Source organism: Dipodomys merriami, unplaced genomic scaffold, assembly GCF_024711535.1.
Source record: "Dipodomys merriami isolate MVZ:Mamm:240054 unplaced genomic scaffold, mDipMer1.0.p SCAF_49, whole genome shotgun sequence".
NCBI classification, from domain to species: Eukaryota; Metazoa; Chordata; class Mammalia; order Rodentia; family Heteromyidae; genus Dipodomys; species Dipodomys merriami.
Window position 1 is genome coordinate 3,648,039 of NW_027206057.1, and position 25,928 is coordinate 3,673,966.

Sequence of the window (25,928 nt, forward strand, 5' to 3'; positions counted from 1 at the left end):
AAAACACTGTTGGTTTTAATGACATTTGCTGCTAAAATTTGTAAGTGTTCTTTTGCAAAACTTTCACATTGCATGCTTTGAAAATATACTGTGTTTATATAGTTGAATGAAAAGTTTTAATTTTATAGCATGTTTAGCAATTTATAATGAACATATGTAGATAAATATGATTTAATATCATAATTATTACCAGCATAATATCAATTTCCTGTTAACATTACTGAAAACATAAATGTCAAATGTATGATTCATCTTGATGAAAATTTAACATTCAGTGAAAAGTTGTTAAGGCTAGTATCAATCTTAATGGAAGAATTTAGGCATTAACTTTTGTCCATTCATTCAACTTAGTATGATAACCCATATGTATGTGTAGTAGAGAAGAACTTTAAATAAACTACAAATATAGTGAAAAAAACTATTGCAATTAATGAAAATGAGAGACCTTCATTTTTTCAGGGATCTAACTATCATACTCATTATATTTTTAAACTTTATATTTAATTTCATTTTATCTTCATTTTTATATATCTAAGTATCAAAAGAATCACACTAATTCAACCATTAATTATATTGCTTCTTTTCTAATGTGGGAAGCTAATTTTATTTACAGCTAATGTATACTCTCTACCTAAGTGCAAAACATTATAACAACCCCCCCAATAAACCCAAGTTCCATGATGGTGAGGATATTATAAATAATTATTATATGAAATATATATTCAAAAGTATTGAAGGAAGAGAAAAATTAATTACTGTTATTTGATAAACACAGTAAGTTTAAAATGACCAACTATCAATCTTATTGTACAGAGTAATGGTTTTAATTTAACCATGCAATAAATTCCAAATTCTTAACATAAAATTGCTATTATCACCCAAAAGGAATTGTAGTTTCATCAGTCCAGATTGGGGTTGTGCAAATTTCATATTTACAAACGAGAGCACACCTTTAAGACACATAGGTCAAGACAATAGAAATAATGGCCATGAGCTAAGAACTATTGTATATTTTAGCTGTGTGTGGCCTAGGAAAGAATATTTTTATAAATAAAGATGGAGATGTCAAGAAAAGATGGAGATGCTCTATTACAGAATTCCTTCATCCAGTAAAGATGAACATAGAAATAGTACAATAAACTGGGCTATGGTATAGCAATTGTAAAAGTGAATTGAATAAAATGAAAATAATTTTGTATGCTGTAATTCGTGAGTGCACTTGGCTTTTGAATTGTACACAACAGGTGACTTTTCCCTCCATCTAAAATTGTATATGCATGTATAATTTTAGATTTCCAATAAATAAACTATCTGCATAATTCACAGACCAAATATTTATATAAAATTGCATAAAATTAAAAAACTGCATAAAATTAAAAAGAACCTACCATAATGGTTAAGTGAACAAAGACTTAAGTTTTTATAAAATGAATGATACTTATTTGTTTGACCATAATCTTTAGCTGTTCTACATCCATTTTGACTTCATGTTTTGGTTTTTTTCCCCTCTGTCATTGCAAGAATAGAATTTAAATCTCAGTGCAAATGAAAGTTATTTCATTTCTTCTTTAAGTTCTATCAGTTCATGTATTTCATATTAAATATGTATATGGCTTACTGAGTAAAATTGAATTTAAATATTCTAAATTATTTATGCTTTGTGTTTACATGCTATGTTTATTTCTACAGTTCATTTTTGCCAACCCCATATCTTGATTTTCAAGTATCCAGCACATTCATAAAACATGGCTACACTTTTCCCTAAGAACACTTACATCTTAAAATACAGTAAAACTAAGAAAATGTACTTTAATAACCATAAATCTGCCTATATCTGACCATATTTATTTTGTATTTTCGGACAAAATGAAGCTGAGATTGTATTGACTGTAAGCCTGTACAATATTGTAAATAATGAGACTTGAACTCTAATTGTGATAACAAACAGAATTTATATCTAATAAACACACTAAAATCATTGCCTCATTTAATTTTTTTTTGTAAACTTATGATAGATCTGGGCCTTGAACTCAAGGTCTAGACTCTGTCCTTGAGCTTTTCTTACTCAAGACTAGTGCTCTAACACTTGAGCCAAAGCTGCTCCTCCTCCTCCATAATTTATTGAGATAAGAATCTTACAGATTTTCCTACCTAGACTGGCTTCCAATTGTGATCCTCAGATCTCAGCCTCCTAAGTAGCTAGGATTGCTGGTATGAGCCACCAGTCCTCACCTTGCATTTTTAAGTAGTAAAGAAAAGAAGAATTTAAATCAGAATTTAATTTTATATGGTAATATCCTTTTCTTCCCAGTACAGAATAAGTCTTATTTTTATTTGTACAAAGCTGTGTCAAGACAAGTCTTCCTTACCTTCCCATGGGGAAATTATGTTTTGCTGAATTATTCTTTTGTTGGCAAATAGTTCATCTACAACTAAACTCAAGAAGATCTTGGCATTTCTGGGGTGGCTAATATCTGCAAGTGGCAGTACACCATTGAGTATGGTCTGGGAACAAGAATGCTTCTTCTCTCCATGAATGGCTTCATGTTTTTCTTTATAATTGAGCAAGATTTGCAAATATGTAGTAGTTGTATTTTCTCTTATCAAGATCCAGGCTCTTAAGTTCTGATGTTCTATCCTAGATCTTTTTGTTAGTGCTTAGTGTAAAAGCTTGGGAACAAATATGAATTCAATGGATATTATATAAATGCAGTTTGTAGATAAACATGAGCATCCCTGGAGGCTGTGAGACATAAATTTCCCAGGGATTTCAAGCTTTTGTTTCAGAAACTTTTGTTAGATTTCATGTATGTTAGATTTCGTCAAAGATTTTTAGTTGCTGTTTCATTCTCCCATATCCTCTTCAAAGACATCTTATGCATGCCATTTCTTACTGCGTTGTCACTCACTAGAACTCAGATAAGCTGGCTGCGCAGTCTCACCCTCTGGTTGTCTCAAGAAAATTTTCCCATATCCATCCGCTTCCCAGCTTATGCTCAGTTTTACAGAGGACATACTCTCCTGTAACCTGTACATGCTAAGTGAAATTGAAATCTATCTCTATTTGTGAGATATTTTTAGTCCACACAAGTATAAGGTTTACAATTGGAATTATGTATTCTGATTTATTTTTAATTTCTCATTATTATCAGACTATGTTGATCCTACTCTATATTTTCCCTTAATTGCCAGAAGAGAAATATTCTCTCTACTTAAGCATTGCTTATTCTCTAGTGATCATTTACAGTTCTATATATTTTTAGGTAGGTTCAATTAAGTAACAAAGAATCTTTGATGGGAATTATTTTATTGGAATCACCATCGTGTTGCCTTTTAGAATGGCCAGGATTTGGAGCACAGATACAGTAAATGCTGCTGAAGCTGTGGACGAATAAGAAGACTTTTACTCAACACTAGTGGGAATCAAAATGATACAGCCAGTTTGGAAAACAGTATGAAAGTTTCTACAATAGTGCTAATTTATAATCTATTGTCTTACTAATAAGCATAGAACTACCCTGTCATCCAGCAATTATATGCCTACTTATCTAAATTAGTTGAAAATTTATTTATACACACACACACACACAAAGAAAACAAAAGCACAAGAATGTTTACAGCAGTTGTATTCATAATGCAGCTTACGTCCTTAAGTAGGTGAATAAGCTCTCATGTATCAAGTAATGAAATATTATTCATTAATACTAAAGAATAAGTGAAAACTCATGAAGAAGCATGGAAAATTAAATAAAAAGGTGGATTATAGTATGATTCTAGCTATAAGATATGCTGCAAGAGTCAAGAAGTGATGATAGTGGTCTACAGTGGCTGTGGTGAGGAAGGAAAACAAAATGAAGGATGAATAAGTGAAGTCTTAGGAAAGCTTAATGAAGTTGAGACTGTTTGGTTTGATATTGTAAAATTATTCACTTGCCAAAATCTACAGCATAAATAAAAAGTAAACTAATGCAAAAATATGAACCTAATGAAAATAGATTGACTATGGTGCATCACACATAGCAAACACTAATGCCATCTGTTAATACAAGGAGAATTGGAGGGAGGGGTTGATGACGACAACATGGAAAAACGTTCTGTTTTCTGCTCATTTTTTCTTTAAAATGAAGTATAAGCCTCCCAACAAGAAAGCTTAACATGGCTGGACATCAGTGGCTAATATCAGTAATCCAAGTTTCTCAGGAGACTGAGATCTGAAAATTACTGTTCAAAGCCAGCCTGGGCAGGAAATTCCATGAGACTCTTATTTCCAAATTAAACACAAAACAATCTGGAAAAGGAGCTGTGGCTCAAATGCAGCATGTAAAATTTATCATCACATTATTCATATGTGTCATTCTTCATGGCATGTGTTTTAAGTATTACAATTTTCTCATTATATTTTAAAATCTTTCAAAATGCTAATTATTCATCGATTCACATTTTAGTCATTTAAGTAGCATTTGTACATAACAATATATGTTGTTAAATGATGTACTTTTGCCTAACTGATAACAATTGTTCTCAGTAATGTAGTATTTATAAGCATCATTTCAAGGACCCTCTAAATAAGATATGACAAAGAGCCTTCATTTCCTTTTGAATCATTAAGATCCATTCTTTCTGCATTCTATTAACTACAAGAACACTTCCTGGAATTTATTGTAAAACTTCCAAATAAGATATTCCCTTAAGGCATTCATTTCTTATAAGATATTTGTACTGTACATCATGAAATTTAATTAAAAAATCTATTGAGATAATTCACTATTTGACAATTTTTCTATTGCATTAGTTACCATTAAAAACAAAAATAGGAAATATTGTCAAATGACATTTCAGATTTTCTTATTTAAAACTAATAGTTTCCTTGAGAGATTTTTGTTTTATTTTAAAGGTACTTTAGAATGTTTTTTAAATTGTCAAATCAAGCTGAGAAACAATATATAATATCATTTGCAAAACTGAATACAAATTTTAGTAAAATTCACTGGAAAGTTAATTTTCTAAGAACTATTGTTGAAACATTTATTTTTATTAGAGTATATATGTGTGTATGTATAAGTGTGTATTATTAAGCTATTTTGCAGACAAATCAAAATACTTCCAGGTAGTCAGTTAGCTTTCAAGAATTCATTTCCTTGTAGCATACTTGAATTTTTAGAAATACATCTGTATAATAAAGTATTTCCAAAATCAATTTAAATGTTAAAGTATCAGATTCAGTCAATTGACTGAATGTCTGCCGTAGTAAAAAGTAGCAGATTCATATATCTAATGAGAAAAAATTACTACTCTGTTGAGGTATATTTTCTAATCTTATGACTGTTACCAGTACTCAATTGGTAACATATATGCTGAAAAGAAAAAATACTAGTTTTGATTTATTTTTAGTTTGATACACTTTTCACTCATTATTTGGTATCTGAATTAAATAATTATAAATAAATATTCATATGTCCATCATTTTATACTTTAATTGTACACACATTTCTATATTCTAACCATATTAATCACATTGGCAAAGCAGCACTATACTCATTTTAAGTAATAGTTTGTAAGTGGTAATATTAAAATTTAATGTAGTTTTCATGATCAGTGGTAGACATAGAAGAATGCAAAGTGAGAATGCTCATACATTCTGTGAGTAAAATGGAAGAAAAATACTTTCCTGTGAAATGTGGAATTATAATATTTAAATGAAATTTTACTCTGTCAGCTATAAAAACTAACAATGAGGGCTGGGAAAGTGACTCAGTGGTAGAACGCTTTCCTTGCATGCATGAGGTCCTGGGTTCAATTCCTCAGCACCACATAAGCAGAAAAAAAAAACAAACCTGGAAGTGGCACTGTGGCTCAAGTGGTAGAGCAATAGTCTTGAGCTGAAGAGCTGAGGGACAGTGCCTAGGCCTAGAGTTCAGGCACAACAGGCAAAACTAAACAAAGCAAAAAACTAACAATGAATACCCTATAGATACAAGATAAGTTTCAAAAAGTATCCTAGTGTATTCTTGTTAAAGGAAAATGGATGTAGTGTAGTAATGTGCCTGACTTGCTTCTATAATTTTGGCAGTTCAATTGAAATATATCTTAAATTGCCCCTAATCTAGTGCCTTGGGCCCCAGTGGACTCTACTGTATAGGTCTGGAAAGACTATAGAAACAAAAATTTTTGAGGGCCTCATATTATTTTATTACCCTAGTAGTGAATATTTACTGGTCTCTGCCATTTAGTTAAATAGCTTTGAATAGTACCTCTAGTTTTACAAATCTAAGTCATTTGAGGAAATTTATTTAGTCTTACCTTTGTAACACAATCATATATAGATTATTTTCATAATTTCATCTATCTGGTTAAAAGTATCTGATAAAATATGTTTTGATAATCACCTTCACCTAGAACTGTTCAATAAGATAAGAGAGAAGTAACTCAGGTTTTTGCAAAGCATCAGAGATAATATAGAATACAAGTGAAAATGAAGAAGAAAGAACAGAGAAATTTTACCTTTCAAATACTTTAGTGAATTTATTTTGTGTTAATACATTAAACTGTCTGAAACATGATTTAGTTAATAAAGGTTAAATCTTTACACATCCCTGAAAGCATGTAATTTATTGTAATTCAATACTTCCTTTCTGTTGAAGGCTTTTTATTTATTTATTTTTACAGCTTTGCTGGTAAAAATTCTTACCCGACTGGGGATCATGAAACTGATTATTATATCAAGCTAGGATTTAAGAGTTCATCAGTAAGTGATTCCATGTTCATCAGTAAGTGATTCCATGATGCTAAAAGACACTGGAAGGTTTTTTCATAAAGAAAGCAAGTTGTAGTGTTTTGCACAGTAATTGCTGTTTTTCTTATGTGTTTGGTATTTGATAAGTATTCCTTTTGGGAAAAATAGTAAGAGTGGTATTTTAAAAGCACAATGTATGCTTTTGTGTTTATATCATTTTTTGTTGGGAAATCTTCAGATACTTTCTAATTTGTAAAATAAAAAATCAAACCAGTGATTTATTTATTGTGAATAATCTTATAATGTGTCAGTAGAATAAATGTTAGAAATCAGGTTTTCCCAAGTGCTGAATGAAGCAAATAATTCAATGCACAAAGCTATTGAGTACTCAAGTGTTCACTTTTATTATTTTTTGAGATTATTTTGTTTTATAATCATTTGAATAAAAATCTATGATTTTTATTGCAGTGTCAAGTATAAGATAGAACTGAATGGAAGGTACAGAGTTTCCCTTTTCTCACAGTAATATTTTCTATTTTCAACATTACCACCAGGTTAGTATATTCAGTAATATTAATGATTTTTCATTTATACAAAAATCATCCTAAATTTTCAGGATTTACTCTTCATATTTTAAAATAATCTTCATTCATACAAATGTATAACAAAGATCTAGATAGTAACCCCTAAGAGTATTTTTAACATCAAAAATATTCCTCTGTGCTTTATTAACATGATTTCCCATCCAATTCTTGGGCTTCTCAGAATGTTACATAATGTAATATAGGCTATGCCTTTTCAAATTTTCTTTTTCTTCTTTTAGTAATCTGCATTACATTTTCCTCCCATGTTTCCTTTTAATGTTGAACAACATCTATTTCTGTATGCATATATTAAGAATGAAGTAGATTGTAAATTCAATGACTTTTAGGAAACCAACATAATAAATTAGGAATTTTATGTCATTGTGAACCCTGAAAAGTGAAAGAATATTATAATGTGATTATGAATTAATTCATTGTAAAGAAGACATATGTTAAAAGTTTCATATAGTTATTTGAATTAAAAAATATTTAAAATACTAATGAAACAGGAGAACAAAATAAGTTTACCAATGTAAAGAAAAAACAGAGATTATAACTATGGATTTCAGAATAGCACAAATTGACAACATGCATTAAATCAATTTCTTGACAATATAACTTGAATCTTAAAAAAAATAAAAAGAGAATGAAAAAGTCATTTAATAATTCTATTAAACTAAGCTTAGATACATATGATTTTGTTGAGGATTTTTATGAAATGTTTAAAGAGTTTACTTCTTGAGTAAAACAACTTTATGCCATTGATCTAGGAAATATTGAATCAATGTTCCCTAAAAGGTCTGAAGTGTTAAATATAATTGTATTACCAAACCTGAGAAACAATGTATCAATATAAAGAATGCAGAAGTGAATATTCTAGACTTATTTCCACCTCAAAAATTGCAGTTATCCTTAGCAAAATCGAATGGAATGTAACTATGCATAAAGGATGAATATATCTTGAAAGTCAAATTTGTTGTAATACAAGGAAAATAGTTTTGAAATTTTGAAAACATTTAACAAAATTGAGCCTTGTATGTGACAAGAACATATGAAACTTTGAAGACATAATTGTTAATTCAATAAAATAAATCCATGTATAATCATACTTAATTTTTATATGAACAACATTCTTGTATGATCAGAGACAAGGCAAGATATACATTCTGAATAGTTTATAAATAGGATAGTATGTAATTCAGTTACTAATTTATGACAAGAAAAAAGGAATAGAAATGTTACCAACAGGTAATCAAATGAAAAACACTCTTCCTTTTGAAGTTGTCACTCTTCATCTTCCAACAACAAGCCTTACATCTAATGTGAATTAAGCATATGTACAGAGGAGTTACAGTTACATATGTAAGATAGTGAGTACATTGCTTGTTAAACTTGTTTCCCCTCCATTATTTTTCTCCCATTTTCTCTCCCTTTAGTCCCCTCCCAAGTTGTATACATTATTATTATTATTATTATTGAGTTAATTTTGATTTTATATATTAGTAGAACACAGTGGAACATTAGATTTTTAAATCCATTTTAATAGTATCAAATATATTGTACAAGGTATAAAGTAAAATAATAACTGAAAATCTTAAACCAACTATTATATACATACATACATACATGCAGCCCAGATATTTGAATGATTCTTAATACATATTTGAAAGTTAATTTATTCTTCCTGATTCTTTTGAAGTGGGTACATATATCAAGTTATTAATCAGAAGTAAAACTGAATTATTGAAAGGATTATGTAATTTTTGGCTCAATTGGTCTAAAAGTTATGTTAAATGTTCTATATTTTATGTAAAATCCCCAAAATTATTTTATTATTGACTTAGTCTTTTAGCCATGATAGTTTTCTATCTTGTCACAATGTAAAGTCTAGAAAAGTACTAGTATGGAAGGATTGGATACTTTTCAGAGGTGACAATTGCAGCTGTCAGTTAACAGGCAGCACTAGGACTCTTAAAGTTCTGCAAAGACAACAACATTTTCAAGATAAAGCGATTAATTTATCACAAAACATAAAATTAAACTACAAAATATAATCATGAAAATCATTCTGCTTCTCAGCCTTCTTTGAAAATAAGTGACTTTAATTATGTCAATAATAAAAAATCATGACAAAATTCATAACTGGAAATAAATTATAATCTGGAGTAAATGTGGAGGAGCGAACATCATTTTGACATATTTATCATAGCATGAAACAGCATTAAAACAATATTGCAGATGTTTGCATTCGAGATTCTACAAGGAAGACAGGCATAATTTGATGGTAATTTAATGTGGTAATTAGATGACACTTAGGTACATTAAATGCAAAATCATAATTGTGTAACACAATTTAATAAATGAAATATGAATATCTAACCAAAATTTACTGCACATATGCAACACTGGTTTTCTCCATTAACAAGGTCGTGCATTAATCTAATAATTTCATACTTAATATAATTGTTAAACAATAGAAAGTGTCTGATTTTCATCTTTGTAACTGCCTCAGAACTCATTATCACTGCAGTACAGTTTTAATTGCATACTCATATCATTTTTACAGACAAGAAGTAAACCTTCAAGTTTTCAGAGTGGGTAAGAAGTTGGAGGTCTTTAAAAAATAGTCCCATTTTGTGTACTTACCTGACAAAACTTTAAAGTAGTTAAGCAAGATTCCATCTGTTTTTCTAGGAATGAGACAACCCAGAAAGATCTTTTTCCCAATGTCTCAACAGTAACAACAGAGATAATCTTCACCTCTGCAGAGATAATCTTCACTTTACTGCATGCTTCCTAGGACAGAGCAATAGCTAACCTGCAACCAAAGACATGCACTGGCTTTATGAAGAAGCTAATATAGACCCTTGTTTACCTGGACAGGTATAGTTGAAACTCAATAACAAAAACTCAGCTAACACTATTAACCAGCAGGGAAAGGCTGAGTGTGTAATTGTGAGAGAACTTGGAATCCCTGGGGTCACTAGATTCAAGAAACTTCACATTCATGCTCGGGTTGAACTTGGACTTCATGAAAATATTACAGCTTGAAAGGTCTACTGCTACAATTCTAAGTTTGATCAATTGTTCAGTGTATTATTTAAATTTAGGGAAATGATTAGCAAGATTATGAACACAGATAGTTAAGCGAATATTTTTCCAGAAGCTATTACTTTGTAAATAGCAAAACATTTTGAAAAAATCATGGCTTATAGTGTTTATAAAGCATTATCAAATTCAATAATGGTATTAACGATGATACTGATAAAAGAATTAAGTAATAAAGTGGTACTTTTTATGTTTTGTTGACTCTTTAATATAAACAAAAATCAATTTCTATTCTTGTTGAAGGTATATCTATGAATTGAGACTATTTGCATACTAATAAAAGAGTATAATAAAAGACAAAATCTCTTTTTCCCATTGCCCCCTTTTCTTCTACAGTTGGATATTTACATGCATGCTTTATATTTATCCATATATAATTATGCATATATGACATATTCTAGTAACATATATGCTTATATGTATATGTAAACATTCATATATTCATGCATGCACATATATGCAAATGTTCATGCCAATGAATAGATATTTATATTAAGTCTAGCTTTCAAAAATGAGCATAAACATATTACATCTGATTCTGAGCTGGCATCTTTCACAAAATATGATAGGTGAATAATATAATATAATATTAGTTATAAACATAATTATTATATAATAATACAATGAATATAATTATATATTCTACATTATATAATTACATATTGTTTTATAGTATATATTATTATAATTATGTATAATATAACATATAATTATATTATAATTACAAGTATTATAATTATGTGAGTAATATTATCATATAATTATAAAAATATAATAAAATCAGCAGAAAGAACCTCAGTTGAAGCTGTTGATCAATAGAAGACTGGAGTGGGGAAAGAGAAACAAACTGTTTTGGGGTTATTTGAAAGAGGGAGTTGAGAAATAAAGGTTGAAAGAGGAATGATATCAGCAAAGTAGATTGTTTCAAATATGAAAATAGAACAATGACACCTGTTGGAATTATATTAGAAAAAGAGGCTATATGGAAGAATGATAGAATAGGAAGGTATTGATTGTAACAGAAATGGAAATATTCTCTGAAACTCAACTGATTACATAGAAGTAATAAACTATACTACACTCGTTAATTTATTTTAATTGGTCGTGGGGCTTGAACTTTGGCCTAGGTAGTGTCCCTCCAGCACTTGAGCCACAGCGCCACGTCTAGCTTTTTTTTTTTTTTAATGTGGTGCTGAGAAATTGAACCCGGGGCCCGAGGCTAGCACTCTACCACTGAGCCACCACCTTCACAGCCCCTAAACTCGTTAAATCTTGAAATGAAATTCCCAATACAACCATATGGATCTAAATCTAACCTTTGCTTTTTTTGTTTGTTTTAAGTAAGTTTTTTATTGTAAAAATACTGTACAAAGGGGTTACAATCACATGAGCAAGGTAATGAGTACATTTCTTATCAAGCATTGTTGCCTCCTCCTTTGTTTTTCCCCTTCCCATCCCTTCCCTCCCATGTCCAGAACTACCCCAACCCCCCCCCCCCGGCCCCGCCTAAATTGTAAAGTTCGTTTTGCAACATAGCGTCTTGTACATCTCATTGTTGCAATGGGTCCACCTGTATCCCTATTTAAACAATTTGCTTTTCCCTTCCCCTCCACAAATTATACCGACATCAAATACAGCGAGAACAGGGGTTATACCATGGGGGAGCGACATACATACAAAGCAACAGAAAATCACGTGGTACCTTGTAAATAGGTTAGAAACAATAGCAAGAAAGAAAAAAATGAAACAAAACAAAACACTTGTGTCCTTATCTTGGGGTTCATTTCGCTTAACATCATCTTATATGACATTTTCTGCTTGTCTCAGATATATACTAGTTCGGGTTTTTTTGGTTGGTCATGGGGCTTGAACTCTGGGCCTAGGCACTGTCCCTCAGCTCTTCAGCTCAAGGCTAGCACTCTACCAGTTGAGCCACAGTGCCACTTCCACTTTTCTAGTAGTTCATTGGAGATAAGAGTCTTACAGACTTTTCCTATTCGGTCTGGCTTTGAACCGCCGATCCTCAGATCTCAGCCTATGAGTAGCTAGAATTACAGGTGTGAGCCACCGTCGGCTGGCTGCGTCTTAAAATATAATTATTAAATGATATTTGAGTTCTCCTTTTGTTATTTTGTAGGGTTCAAGGAATATTTTAAAGAAATATATTTAATCCATGTGGTCAAAATATGCTTCCCTAAAATCGATAGTAATATTTCTGCTTTTTCTTCATATTGGTAATTTATTTTTTTCCCTCTCAGCTTCAAAACGCTGCCTTTTAAAAAGATTTTTATCATTTGATTAAATCCTGTCATCTCAATAACCATTGAGATTTCACTAAGTATTTAATATATTTACATTTATTTATTTAGACTTAATTATGTGTTTGTTTGTTTTTACTCTGGTCCTGGAGTTTTAAACTCAGGTTCTGGGTTCTTTCCATGAGTTGTTTTTACAAAAGGCTAGAGGTCCATTTCTAACACTTTAATGATTCATTGTGAGATAGCAATTGAAGATAAGAATCTTATGACTTTCTTGCCCTTCTTAGATTCACCGCAATCCTCAGATCTCAGCCTCCTGAGTAGCTCGGATGTAGATGTAAGCACACCAGACCTCTAAACATTTCAACATGCATATTTTAAGACAGGAGCATGGAGCTTTCCTTCTAGGTGGTCAGTGACCATTTTTCAATGTTCAGAAATGGTCAAGAAACTTTGCTGTTCTCAGTTCTCTTCAGGAAAAAGATGTGTACTCGGTACTCTTTCTAATCCCAACTATTTTATTTAGCTCAGTATCATAGACTGAATGGGATATAAATGACAGACCTTATTCCTCAAAGTTCTGGATGCTAGAAATCCACAAATATGGCTGGATTAAGGGGAAGTTCTTCTGGGTTTCAGATTGATTACTTTTATTATTTCTTCATTTTCAAGATTCTTTTCATGATGGAAGGCAAAGAAAGAGAGAACAAACTCCCAAGTCTTTGGAAAAAAATTATATTAAGTGAAGTAAGCCAGGCCTAATAGGTCCCGTGGTTTCCCTTGTTTGCAATGACTCCTACAAGTCTAGGACAAGCAGAGAAGGTCAAAGGCTATGTACATATGACCACATGAGATAATATTAAGCAAAATGTACCCCAAGACAGGGATAAAAGTGGGGTTTTTTCTTGCTAATGTTTTCAATGTACTTACAATTTGCTATGTATTCTTCTGTTTCTTTCGTATGTTCTTCCCCCACGGTATAACCCTTGTTCTCACTGGATTTGATGCCGGTGTTCTGCACCTTGTATATATATTTTCCTAATTTGGGGAGGGGAAGAGATATTGGGAACGCTTAAAGGAGGATGCAGTCTGACCCACTGTGACGACAAGATGTACAGGACACTATATTGAAAACGAACTTTACAATGTTGGTGTGGGGGGCGGGAGGAGTTGGGGAGGTGGGGAGGGAAGTGATGGTAGGGGGAAAGCAAAGGAGGAGGTAAAAATGCTTGCTACCAAATGTACTCATTATCCTATTCATGTAAATGTAACCCCTCTGTACAACATTTTTACTACAGTCAGTTTACATTCCAAAGGATCCATCTCCTAATACCATCACATGGCAGATAAGGTTTAAATATTTGCATTTCAGGGAGACATAAATTTAGTTCATATGGCATCAAAAGATCATATATCATAAGGGATAAGACAAATCCTTCATCAATGCCAAATATTTCATATTTTGAAATTTACTGGTCCATATTGTTGTCTTGAAATATCTCCTCTTTGTGATTTTTGCATTCTCTCAGATATTAAATCTTGAATGCTTCAGGGTCCAGATGACTAATTTTTGCTTACATTTTGCAGTTTTTTTTGTTTGTTTGTGAAACAAAAGAAGATAAATTATGCAAATTTTCTTTACTGCGTAGAATAAAAGTTAATTCCTGGCAGTGCACATCTGTTTATGTAAAACATTCTTTGAAAGCAAAGGTAACATAATCTTTCATTTGTAATAAGTCAACAACCTTGATTTATGAACTCACTTAATAATTATGTTCTATTACAGTATTTATATAATTTATAATATGAAATATAAATATTGCTGAGAAAGAGCAATAGTGATATTATCTTGTGGACCATGTGAATTAAATTAATTTTTAGACTTTTGATAACCTTTTTAGAATTTGTTAAAGTCTTCATTTACATAAATAGGTAGATGTGGATGTTGATATGTAACTCGATAGACATATGGTCATATATAACTTATTTCATCATATATCACATGTATGTGTATTTATTAATTAAACCTTGGTTTGTAGACACATGTCCACATATTATTACCTTGTTTTAGTTGGCTATATCTACACCCTGGAATTTAATTTAGCAGCACTATATGCAAATAAGTGTTATCAAATTATTTAACTAGTACATGGCTAAAGCATTATCCCTAACAAGGAAATGGAACGAATTATTCTACTTAGCCATATTAAGAAGTATATTATCCTGTATAATTGAGTCAAAATACGTTGTGTGTATTTATTTATTTATTTATTTTGGGTCCGGTAATGGGGCCTGAACTCTGGGCCTGGGCGCTGTCCCTCAGCTCTTCAGCTCAAGGCTAGCCTTCTACCACTTGAGCCACAGCGCCTCTTCCGGCTTTTTTGTTTTTTGCTGAGGAATTGAACCCAGGGCCTCAGGCATGCAAGGCAAGCGCTCTACCACTGAGCCACCTTCCCAGTCCCCATGTGTATTTTTTTTTATACATATTCTTGTCTAAGTGAATCAACTTATATATGTTTTATATATATAATATATATATTCTTGTCTAAGTGAGTCAACTTATATATGTTATATATAATATATATATTCTTGTCTAAGTGAATCAACTTATATATATATTTTTTTTTTTAAAACTTTTAAATGATGACCTTTCAATTAAATCAATATATGGCAAAGATATGTTGGATTTTCCATAGGTATCCTCATTAAGCAGATTGTGTTTAAAAAATTAGAAGATCTAAATATTGGGATGTAAAATACAAGAGTTCCTGTGCATAATTTTTTATTTTTATTTTTTCAGTCATGAGGCTTGATCTCAGGGCCTAGGAGCAGTGCCTGAGCTCTTCAGCTCAAGGCTAGTGCTCTACCACTTTAAGCCATAGCCCTACTTCCTGTTTTTTGGTGGTTTATTGGAGATAAGAGTCTCATGGACTTTCTTGCCCCATCTGGATTTGAACTGAGATCCTCAGCTCTCAGCCTCCTGAGTAGCTAAGATTATAGACATGAGCCACCAGCACCTGTTTTTTTTGTTTGTTTTTTTTTGTTTTAATTTTTAAGCTATGTGATGAATTCATCAATATAATTTAATAGAGTTAAACAACATGATAAGTTCGTTGCAAGCTAGGGTAGTCTCTCACCCCAAGAAAATAACTCTAAGGATCAAACCTGAGTGTTCTATACACACCATTCCATAGTTATATTTACTATTATTGTTTTGGCCAGTTGTTTGACATTAAGGTTAGTATTAATTTTGTTATTTTAAATCCTTTCTGGCCTCATGGCATCCATCATGCAATTTATACTAGAATCAGTTTGTGTGATGAATTCAGAAAATGCCTAAGATTTTCCTTCCATTATATACACATATAGGTATGTGTATGCATATATGTATATATGCTGCTGGTGATGCATACCAAAAAAATATAAGTCAAGAGAAAACATTTATTCATGATACTGATATGAATTATTTTGTTCATCTCCTGGAATACTAATCAGAAATAGTGTTAAATTTTATGTGTTCTTGAGCAAACTGTGCATTACCATTCTAAATAAGAATTTTTAACAAAGGCAATACATTCATGACAATATTATAAATAAGACACATTGCACACTACTGAACTGTATTTTAGCATCAATAAAAAGGAATCTGTTAAAAATCACTTCAAAGAGAGAGTAATCAATTTATTAAATCTCTAAATAAACTTCATAAATAAGCTGACCACGTGTCAGGGCGAACCTGGTTGGTTCTGGCTGTGGATAATTATTTATTGTACCTGTTTTCAATCGCTTTCCAATTGACTGAGTAATTATATTAATATTTTTGTTTCAAGACAGAGAGATGGGTAGAAAAAAACCTGAAGTCTGGGCCAAAAAATAGTAGAGACTGGAAAGTAGAAAGGCCAGGTACATGTCTAAGAAGAGTCATTTAATTAGATAGTTGTTTTCCAAACTATTATATATTATCCAAGAAATTCACCATTGAAAAAAATCTCACTAGTATGTTTATTACACTGTCCTTGGGAAATTTTATAACAAAATATTTGTATTAAATTCTTGGAACAAATTTAGAAAATAAAAAGTAACATGTATCTTATCTTTATTTTATTTTTTAATTGTGAAAATACCATACAGAGGGGTTACAATTACATGGGCAAGGTAATGAGTATATTTCTTATCAAGCATTGTTGCCTCCTCCTTTGTTTCCCCTTCCTATGTATATTATCTTAATACAATATTATTTAGGAAACAAAGTTAATTTTTACACATATGTCTATTAACAAACAAGATGAATATTACTCTGATAAATATCTCATACATTTAATCTGTGGGTGAGAGGAAGAATGGTATAGATTGGAAATGTCTGGCCTACGTTAAGATCACTCACTCATTTCATGTAAATTTCAGCTCATTGAATCTGTTCTATATCATTATTAGCACTGAATGCTGATACTCAAACCAAATGCACAAACTTGTCTCTAAAGGTTAACTGTACACAACTGATTCTCACTTATAAACAATATTTTATCAACAAAATGGAACCACCATGTCCGCTGCATAGAGGTGGAAATATATAATTATATAATATAGACAGTATATTGCATGTTATATATTACATAATATATAATTATACATTTTATATATTAATAGCTAATTATAAAGACCAACTATAAAGTCTATTACAAACACTAATATATTGAGCAAACATTTGCAGTTTAAACACCAAACAAGGTACTCTGAAAATGACAAGAAATGAGACAAAAAGAATGAAAAAAATCAAGAAAAAGAAAAGCAATCCAAAGGTAAGGAGAAAAAATGATAGAATTAAAAAACTTTCTGCAGTTCATTTAGCCGAGCATATGATGGTTTTCTAACAAAGCTGGATCATTATTGTATATTATAACTGCATGGCTTTGTAGGTGAGAAAAGTATGTAGACAATATACAAAGTCTTCTTTGACAATGCTCCTGGTACAATCTTCCTATGGACAGCTCCTACATGAGAACTGAAGAACAAAAGGAAAAAAAAAACGGAGTCTATTTCTCTCTGGCTACAGTTTTTGACCCTTTATCATGAATGCCCAAAGTAGCTATTTTATTTTTTCTTCCAATATCTGTGCTTTCCTTATCCATTTAAATCTAATGATGATCATTTTGAGTCACTACTTTATCTTGCGGTTCCTCTATATCCACAAACATTTCTATACTCTTGAACTGCCTTAATATTTTATGCTACACCTGTTTCTGATTTGAACTTAAAACAGTAATGCAAAAATAAATCAAGTGTCTCACAGGACTATTTCTGTAACTAGATTCACTCTTTTACTCAGGAACTTTTGTATAATTAATATAATCATTTTCATAAATTTTCACATTTGACATATTGACAGATCAATATACATGATCAAATCATTTGATGTGTAGTTTATCAACTCTTAAGTGCTGGCGACCTACCACAGAGAGCAGTGAGGTAACAAATGTTTTTATTGTTGTTGTTGCTGTTGTTGTTACCTACCTCAGCCTGTACTCAGACCTATCTCAGGTCTAGAATTAACAATATATTGTGGGGAAAAGTTACCATTTCTCACAGAAAACGTTTAGCAACTTTTCTAAAGAAAGTCACATACATATGTGAAAATGTTGGAACTGATTTTCTGACTCTGAAGGATCAAATATTTCTCATATTTATGTATTTCTGTATAAGTTGATTTTATAAAGCAGATATAATCTGCTTCTCTGTTTCAATTGTGTCATGTAGATAATAGTACCATTCAGTGAGCTTTGATGGTACACTGGCCATTTGGACACTACTATCAGTCATTCAGTTGTACTCCTTTAAATTAGGAAGACTGTTCTACCAGTTCAGTACAGAGGAGGTTATCCCTATATATTTTATTTTATTTCATTTTTATTTTCAAGGTGATGTACAGAGAGGTTACAGTTAAATAAGTAAGGTAGAGATTATGTTTTTTGACTAACTTGACTATCCTCATTTTTCTCCCTCTTTCCCTCCCGTTCCACCCCCCCCCAAGTTGTACAGATTATTTCCAACATACTGTCTTATGAGTATCGCTATTGCATTGGTTCATCCTTGTCCTTGTTTTTCCTCTTCCCTACTTCAGATAAATATATACAATACCCATGGTACCAAAATCTAATTCAGTGACAACAGAAGATAAACCATAGCCAAGGGGAGGGAAGGGGAGATACAAAAGAAAAAAAGAAATAATGTAGTACATTGAGAACAACAACAACAAAGAAAAACCCTTTGGGTATGTTCTTCCAGACCATTTAAGATGAAGCTAAATGAACTCCAAGACATGTCTATGTACATTTAAAGTAAATCACAAAACATGTGCTTACCTTTTCACATTTAACTACACCCTATTACAAAAGTATATGAGCACATCTCAATGGCAAATGCATTTCTCTGTATCACTAATTCTGAAAAGTTCCATGGGAAATTATTTTAAAAAGACCTAGTAAGATCAAGTACTTCCAGAAAATGTAATAAGCAGATTAACAATATGCATTAATTAAGGCTCTGAGAAGCAATATTTTAAGGAAACCTGAACATCTTTCTCTAACATAGAATTACCTGATAATTTTCTTAAAATTAAAATGCACTTTCTTTTTTCACAGAACTTATTTTGAATAAAATTGACTAATCCTGGTAATAATGTTGCTAATTGATACCAATTCACAATTCTCTTAAAAAAGTTTTATTTGTGTCTCACAATGGAAGTTCTTTCTAAAGGTCTACAAGGTTTTGAACCTTGTCTATTACCATCCCACGAATCTTTGAGAAAATGAAGAGGACAGGATTATATTTAAAGTAGCAGCACTGCTAAAACTGCAGCACAGAGTTAGCCATTTAGCAATTAGTGCACACTGGAGTTGGAAGATAAACTGTTTTTGTGATTCCAGGGCAACCTATGCTCTATCTGTGTTTTTTTAAGGATAATATGGAAAAGGAGTGAAGGTGTCTGATAGAAAACCTAATAGAGCACAAGATAAATTACCTGAGCCTCTATTTCACTCACATATGGGAAACAACACATATAAAACAGTTATTGCTTATGAAAGGTGTTTCCTGACAGAGGGCACATGACCTTATCTATATCTCTTAGAACACTCCTAAATACTTATCTCCGACACAGGATTGAAGCATGCATGTATGTTGACCTCTCAGTATAATTCATTCAATTTTTTTCTAGATTGTATCCTTGGGAATTACGATGTTGACAGATCAAAAATTATGTGGCTGCCATGCAACTTGAGCTATTAATTCAGTCAATGCGCTTGTTTCCTCCTGCATGAGCTGAGAGAGTTATATGCTAGGAAGAGCTTATCCTCCGTATTATATTCCTGTAACTACCATTAACATTTACATATATTTGAAAGCATGCCAATTTGTTTCCATAAAATTACTGTTCGAAAGGGTGTATATATTATTAAGAAAAATAAGAATGTCTACAGTTTTTCTGTGCTACTAATCCATCAATAGCAACTATGTGTTATTCATTTTATAAAAGAAAATCCTTCACCTCAGACTTCTTTGTATACACTGACAATCTCTAAAATAAATTAATCTACATTATTGAATGTTTGAACTATAATGTACATACAAGAAAGCATAAATAATCAATGTACAGTTTGATGAATATTTTACCAATAGAAGACACTTGTAATCAACAAATAAATCAAGTAATAAATATTTCCACCACTCTGGAAATCTCTCTTAACCTCTGTTTCCAGCTATTATCAATAAAACACTACCAACTATGCTGATTTCTAAAACCTTAATGTTGGTGACATACTTATAGAGATCTTTTATTTAGGAAATATATTGTCCCTGGTGTGTAAAATTCCATTGTTTGAATACCATTACTTATGACTTTTTCTAGTGTGTGTACTTGTCATCATTTTCAATTTGCAAATTACGCAGTATAAGTATATTTGCACACATTTTTCCTGAATGTATGAATAATTTATTCATTTTCACTTACTTACTTCACTTACAAAAGTGAAGTTACCCAGAACTGAGCATATACTCAGGTCTGAGCATCTTCATTCCATACGCTAACTTATGTATTGACAATTGCTGCTGGTTTTTAGGAAAGAGTCATTTAAATTGTAGATGTATGCAGTCCTTTCCTTTTCTTTCCTTTTTTTATTGTTACCAAAGTTTCTCTACCCTTATAAAGACAGTTTTCTCTGAGAAGTGAACATTGCCTTCATGTACTTGGGAACTACATTTTGTCTAAAATTGGGAGGATTTTCTTTGGGAAGGTTAGTCTTACAGAACGTGTGCTAACCCATACTATGTATATTTAGTAGAATTTTTCCTTCAGCTAGAGTGCCTCTGTCAAGTAATTAGTTTTATTTACTGAAAAGCATCATTCAGATAAGAAAAATAAAACAGATTACAAACCTACTATTAAAACCTTTTCTAATTTAAAAATATTCACAGAGGATCAACTTGCTTTGACTGTTTTAGGTTCACACATTGCTTTGTTTTTATTTGCCAACAACATATTTTCTGCACACTTATTGTTGTGCCCTCTTTGTTACAAAATGTATTACCTTTTAGTCTCAATTTCAAATTTGCTTAGGTTTTTGGTTTTATTTTGTTTTTTTCCACGGTCACCATCTGCTTTTCTTGTTTTTTTTTTTTAATTCTGAAAACCCACTTCTTGCTTTCTTCTAATTAATACTTGCAATTTTACTACTATTTTCAAATACTGGTTTTACAATTGAGAGGAATTGAGAATTAGGACTTATAAGTGTCTGCATTCATTCATGATTCCTTTTGCCCAACAGATATCAAATGAAACATGTCAGGTGCCAATCAACATATAGCTATGAACAAAGAAATGAACAGAAAAATACCATTGCCTCTATGGAGATCATGCATTATTCTCTCAGTGGAACCATTAAAATACAGCTTATATAGTGACATATGTTTAGTACTAACCAGAATGCATTGGTAAATTGTCCTGGTATCCCATTTAATGCTTATCATATATAAAGGATTATACCTGTTTGTAACACTATGGAGTCAACAATATACTTTAAGACCTTTTTAGTATTTTCTACAGATGTTTCCTTTTTCTTTTGAAAGGAGTCCCTGAGTATCTCTCACGTTTGTTTTATTTTTGTAAGCATTTTCACATCACACAATATGTACTCTATTGTCAGTTTCAACCCAATTCTATTTTCATATTCACAAAATCACCTGTGCAGTTCTCACATAATACTGAGATGATGAAAATGTTGGCACTTCATTTATTATGATTTTAATGCTTTGAAGGAAAAGATTTATAAAATGTGTCAGAAGCACTAGAATGTTAACATTCAAATCTCACTCTTTCTAACTATGCTAAAATGTATACATATTTCTAATATGTATACATATTTCTACATAGCTATGCACTGAGAAAGATATTGAAAGTTTTCTCAAAGAAACCAAAATCCAGTACCAATAGCTGAAGGCCATCATTTCAAATAAATACAATCATCAACAGGTTCCAATTATTTCTTTCATCTTTTCTCTCAGAAAAGGGAGAAGAAATTTTCTTAAATGCCTGCATGTCTCTTAACTTTTCCATTGAATATAAGAGGGAAAAAATACCTGTTGCTATAAGAAGGTCATCTACTATGTACGATAAATCTGCACTTGGAGGAACTAATAAGCAATAACACATTTTTCTTTTGGATGGGGGGATTGCTAGGGATTGCAGCAGGTCCTTATGCTTACTAAGCTTGTGCTGTAGCACTAAACTATACTTATGTCTCCTTTAATGATAATATTTATTTTTCTTTTGTGGTGCTAGGCATTGATTCCAGAGCTTTGTGATTGCTAGTGAAGCATTCTACCACTGAGCTACATCTTCAGCTCCAAAAGATGTGATTCATGTCTTCGAGGAATCCAGAAAACTCAGAATGACTCACAAATACATCATACATTGATTGTGATCATATAATTGTATGTACACAAACAAAATCGGGATTTGATGAATGAACAAGATATTGGAAGAGTACCAATCTTAGTGTTATGTATGTATGTTATCCAATGAGGAAATATATAACCAAGGGATGTTTGTCGACAGCAACAAAAATCATCATGCACATTACAGAGTGGCCATAAGGAGCAGCTCAACTTCTTGAGTGTTCCCGCAGTTATTTGTGTTGGCAAGATGGCTATTTTTGAGGTAAAATGTCTTTTGTTCTGTCAATGAAAGGGGATGGCAAAGCCTTCTTGATTTAAGAGATAAAGAGCGTCTGAATCTTTGACACTTGTGTTGGTTCACAGGGCTAACTCACATGCCTCAGTTGTCTAGATAGAGCTATCTGTTGTCTTATTTTAAATACAAAGCCATCTGGGGATAGTCATATGCCTGTAATTCGAGCCATATAGGAAGCCATATAGGAAGAGAATGTTGGAGGATGGAGTTGGGACTAGGAGTATTGTGATCCGTGGTCAGTACTGGTTAAAAGCACAGACCATACCAAAAAAAATATTTATATATACATATACATATATGTATATATATATATATATATATATATATATATATATATATATGGAAAAAAAAGGTTGGAAGCACTTTTTTTGCAAGTTGTAGAGTGTTTGCTTAACAAATAAATGGCTTTGATTTCCAAACCCAGGACCATCAAAAGTCATAATAATTACCAAAAATAAATAAGAAAAAAGTCATTTAAACTTAGGGAAATAAATTTCATTTTAGAGTTAAAGCTAGTCTAAAAAGGTAACACACTTCTTATCCCAATTATATGACATTCTAGGAAGGACCAACTGTGGAGACTGAAATTCAGTGATTGTCAGAGACTAGGGAAAAAGAGAGGTAAAAGGTGGCCAAATAGAGAAATATATGTCATTATTCATTTGTCAAAACACACAGGATTTGTAACAGGAGTGAACCCTAGTGGAAACTATGTTCTTTGAACAAAAATGATAAACTTAATCTCATCAATGGTAACAAATACAATTCTCTGATAGCTAGTGCTGACAAGGGAGGATGGTCCATGCATGTTTGTAGAGATAGGGCATATGAGAATTATTTGTACTGTTTACTTTATATACCTGTGAGCCTAAAATTCCTTTAATAAGGCTGGGAAGATGGCTCAGTGGTGGAGCACTTGCCTTGCTTGCCTGAGGCCCTGGGTTTGATTCCTCAGCACCACATAAGCAAAAAGAAAAATCCGGAAGTGACACTGTGGCTCAAGTGGAAGAGCATTAGCTTTGAGTTCAGGCCCCACGACTGGACCAAAAAAAAATCCTAAAATTGCTTTAATATATTTTGTCTATCCAAAGAACCCTCATGTGAGAGAGGAATTCATATGTTAAATTTCTTTTAAGGCATGAGTTGAGAAATACGGAGTTATCATCATGCTCCTAGAAATGAGAGCAGAAATAGAGTCTCTCAGAAAGAGCACTTCATCTGATAAATAAAGTGAAATAAAGCTTTATAAGCATAGTATAGATTAGGGACATTTTACCTAGGGGATAACAATATAGCTAGCAGGTCAGTAAAGTGGCAGCCATGAGCAAGTAAGCCAAGAAAACATAAGGCTCTGAGTTCAAGCCTGAATAAAAGTCTCCTGTCCCCCTAAAAAGGGAAAAAAATGAAGACAAAGGAAAGGAAAAAAGAAAGAAAATGATTACTCATTTCATATTGTCACTGAATGTGGATTACTATAATTCCAGCATTGTTCTCAGGAATGGGAAGGGGATTCATGTAATAGAATTTTATGTAAGAAAATTGTTGTTTCTATTCTTGTCATGTGTAAACAAGTAAAAATCAAGTATTGGTTTTGTTAGGGCATATACTGTAACAATGAGCATCTTATTTTTAGCTCCTCTCCTGATTATGATTAAACAAATATTTAAACTTGATAAGTTTATTTGCTCATTTGTAGAAAATGTTTTTTCTTTTTATTATGTTCTTTTATGTGTTGAAATAAATAGCTTGATATTCATTTACATACAAATATATCTGGAAAGGTAGACTGAGATTTCCCAGAACTCTAAACACCTCCCTGAACAGCACCAACAATCAATCCAAAGTGAACATAGAAACATGTAATAATGGGCCAACATCATGTACTTGAGGTCTTGGGCTGTAATTTTATTGAAATTACCATAAAAACAACTATCAAAGACTGCACCTCACACAATGGCAGATACCATGTTTTGATTGTGTGTGTGGGGCATGTATATGTTAGTACAAGTACTTGAACTCAGGGCTTTGAACTCTGGTTCAGGCTCTTTCATTCATGGCTGGTACTCCAACATGTGAGCCATACCAGCTTTTCTATTGTTAATTGAATATAAGAGTCTCTTGGACTTTCCTGCTGGGGTTTTAAATTATGATCCTCATATTTAAATGTCAGGAGTAGGATTATAGTTATATGCCATCAGTACCTGCTTTTCTCATAACTTTTGAAACTTTGCAGTGATAGTGGTCTAGTTATAAATTATATTTTCAAGATTATAGTGGCTTATCGATAATGTAATGATAGCATTGAACTTAGATATTTGTTTTCTATCTGTTACATAGTCAGATGAACAACAATAACCACTGGCAGTCCTAAAAGCATTTTTATCTAAGGAAGATATACATTTTTCCTAAAACAAAGTTTCCTATGTGTCACAGGCTGACCTGACAATCATGTGTCTCCTCTCTCCACCTCCGGTGCTGGGCATACAGACATGGGCCAACATACTCAAGTCCAAGAATACTTCCAAAGGTGCCTTTACTTACAAACTATATAAAGCATAGAAATTTCAGTATGAACCAAACCTTTTATTCCTCCACAGGAGGAATAACAGGCACTCCCATCAATTGTCAAATATTTTACATTGTGTCAAATTTTATTAACTGTCAGATTAAATAAATGTTTCTACATTTCTTACCTACAGTGATGGGCTTTTCACAATTTAACACATTTGGCTTTCTTCACCTCATTGACTCATTTATCACTAAAGCTTTATAGGTTTCTAACAATATTGCATTTAACAATTTATTTTAGAATTACTTAAATACTTAATATATATTCAGAGCTAGAACAAATCATACTATTTACCTTTAAGAAAAATATATGCACATACTATTTTCATTTATCAATAAGTGTTTGGGGCTATGATTTATTTAACTGTCCATTATAATATCCATAAATTTGCTACCTCACAGAAGCTATATGCCATGGACATAAGTCACTATTT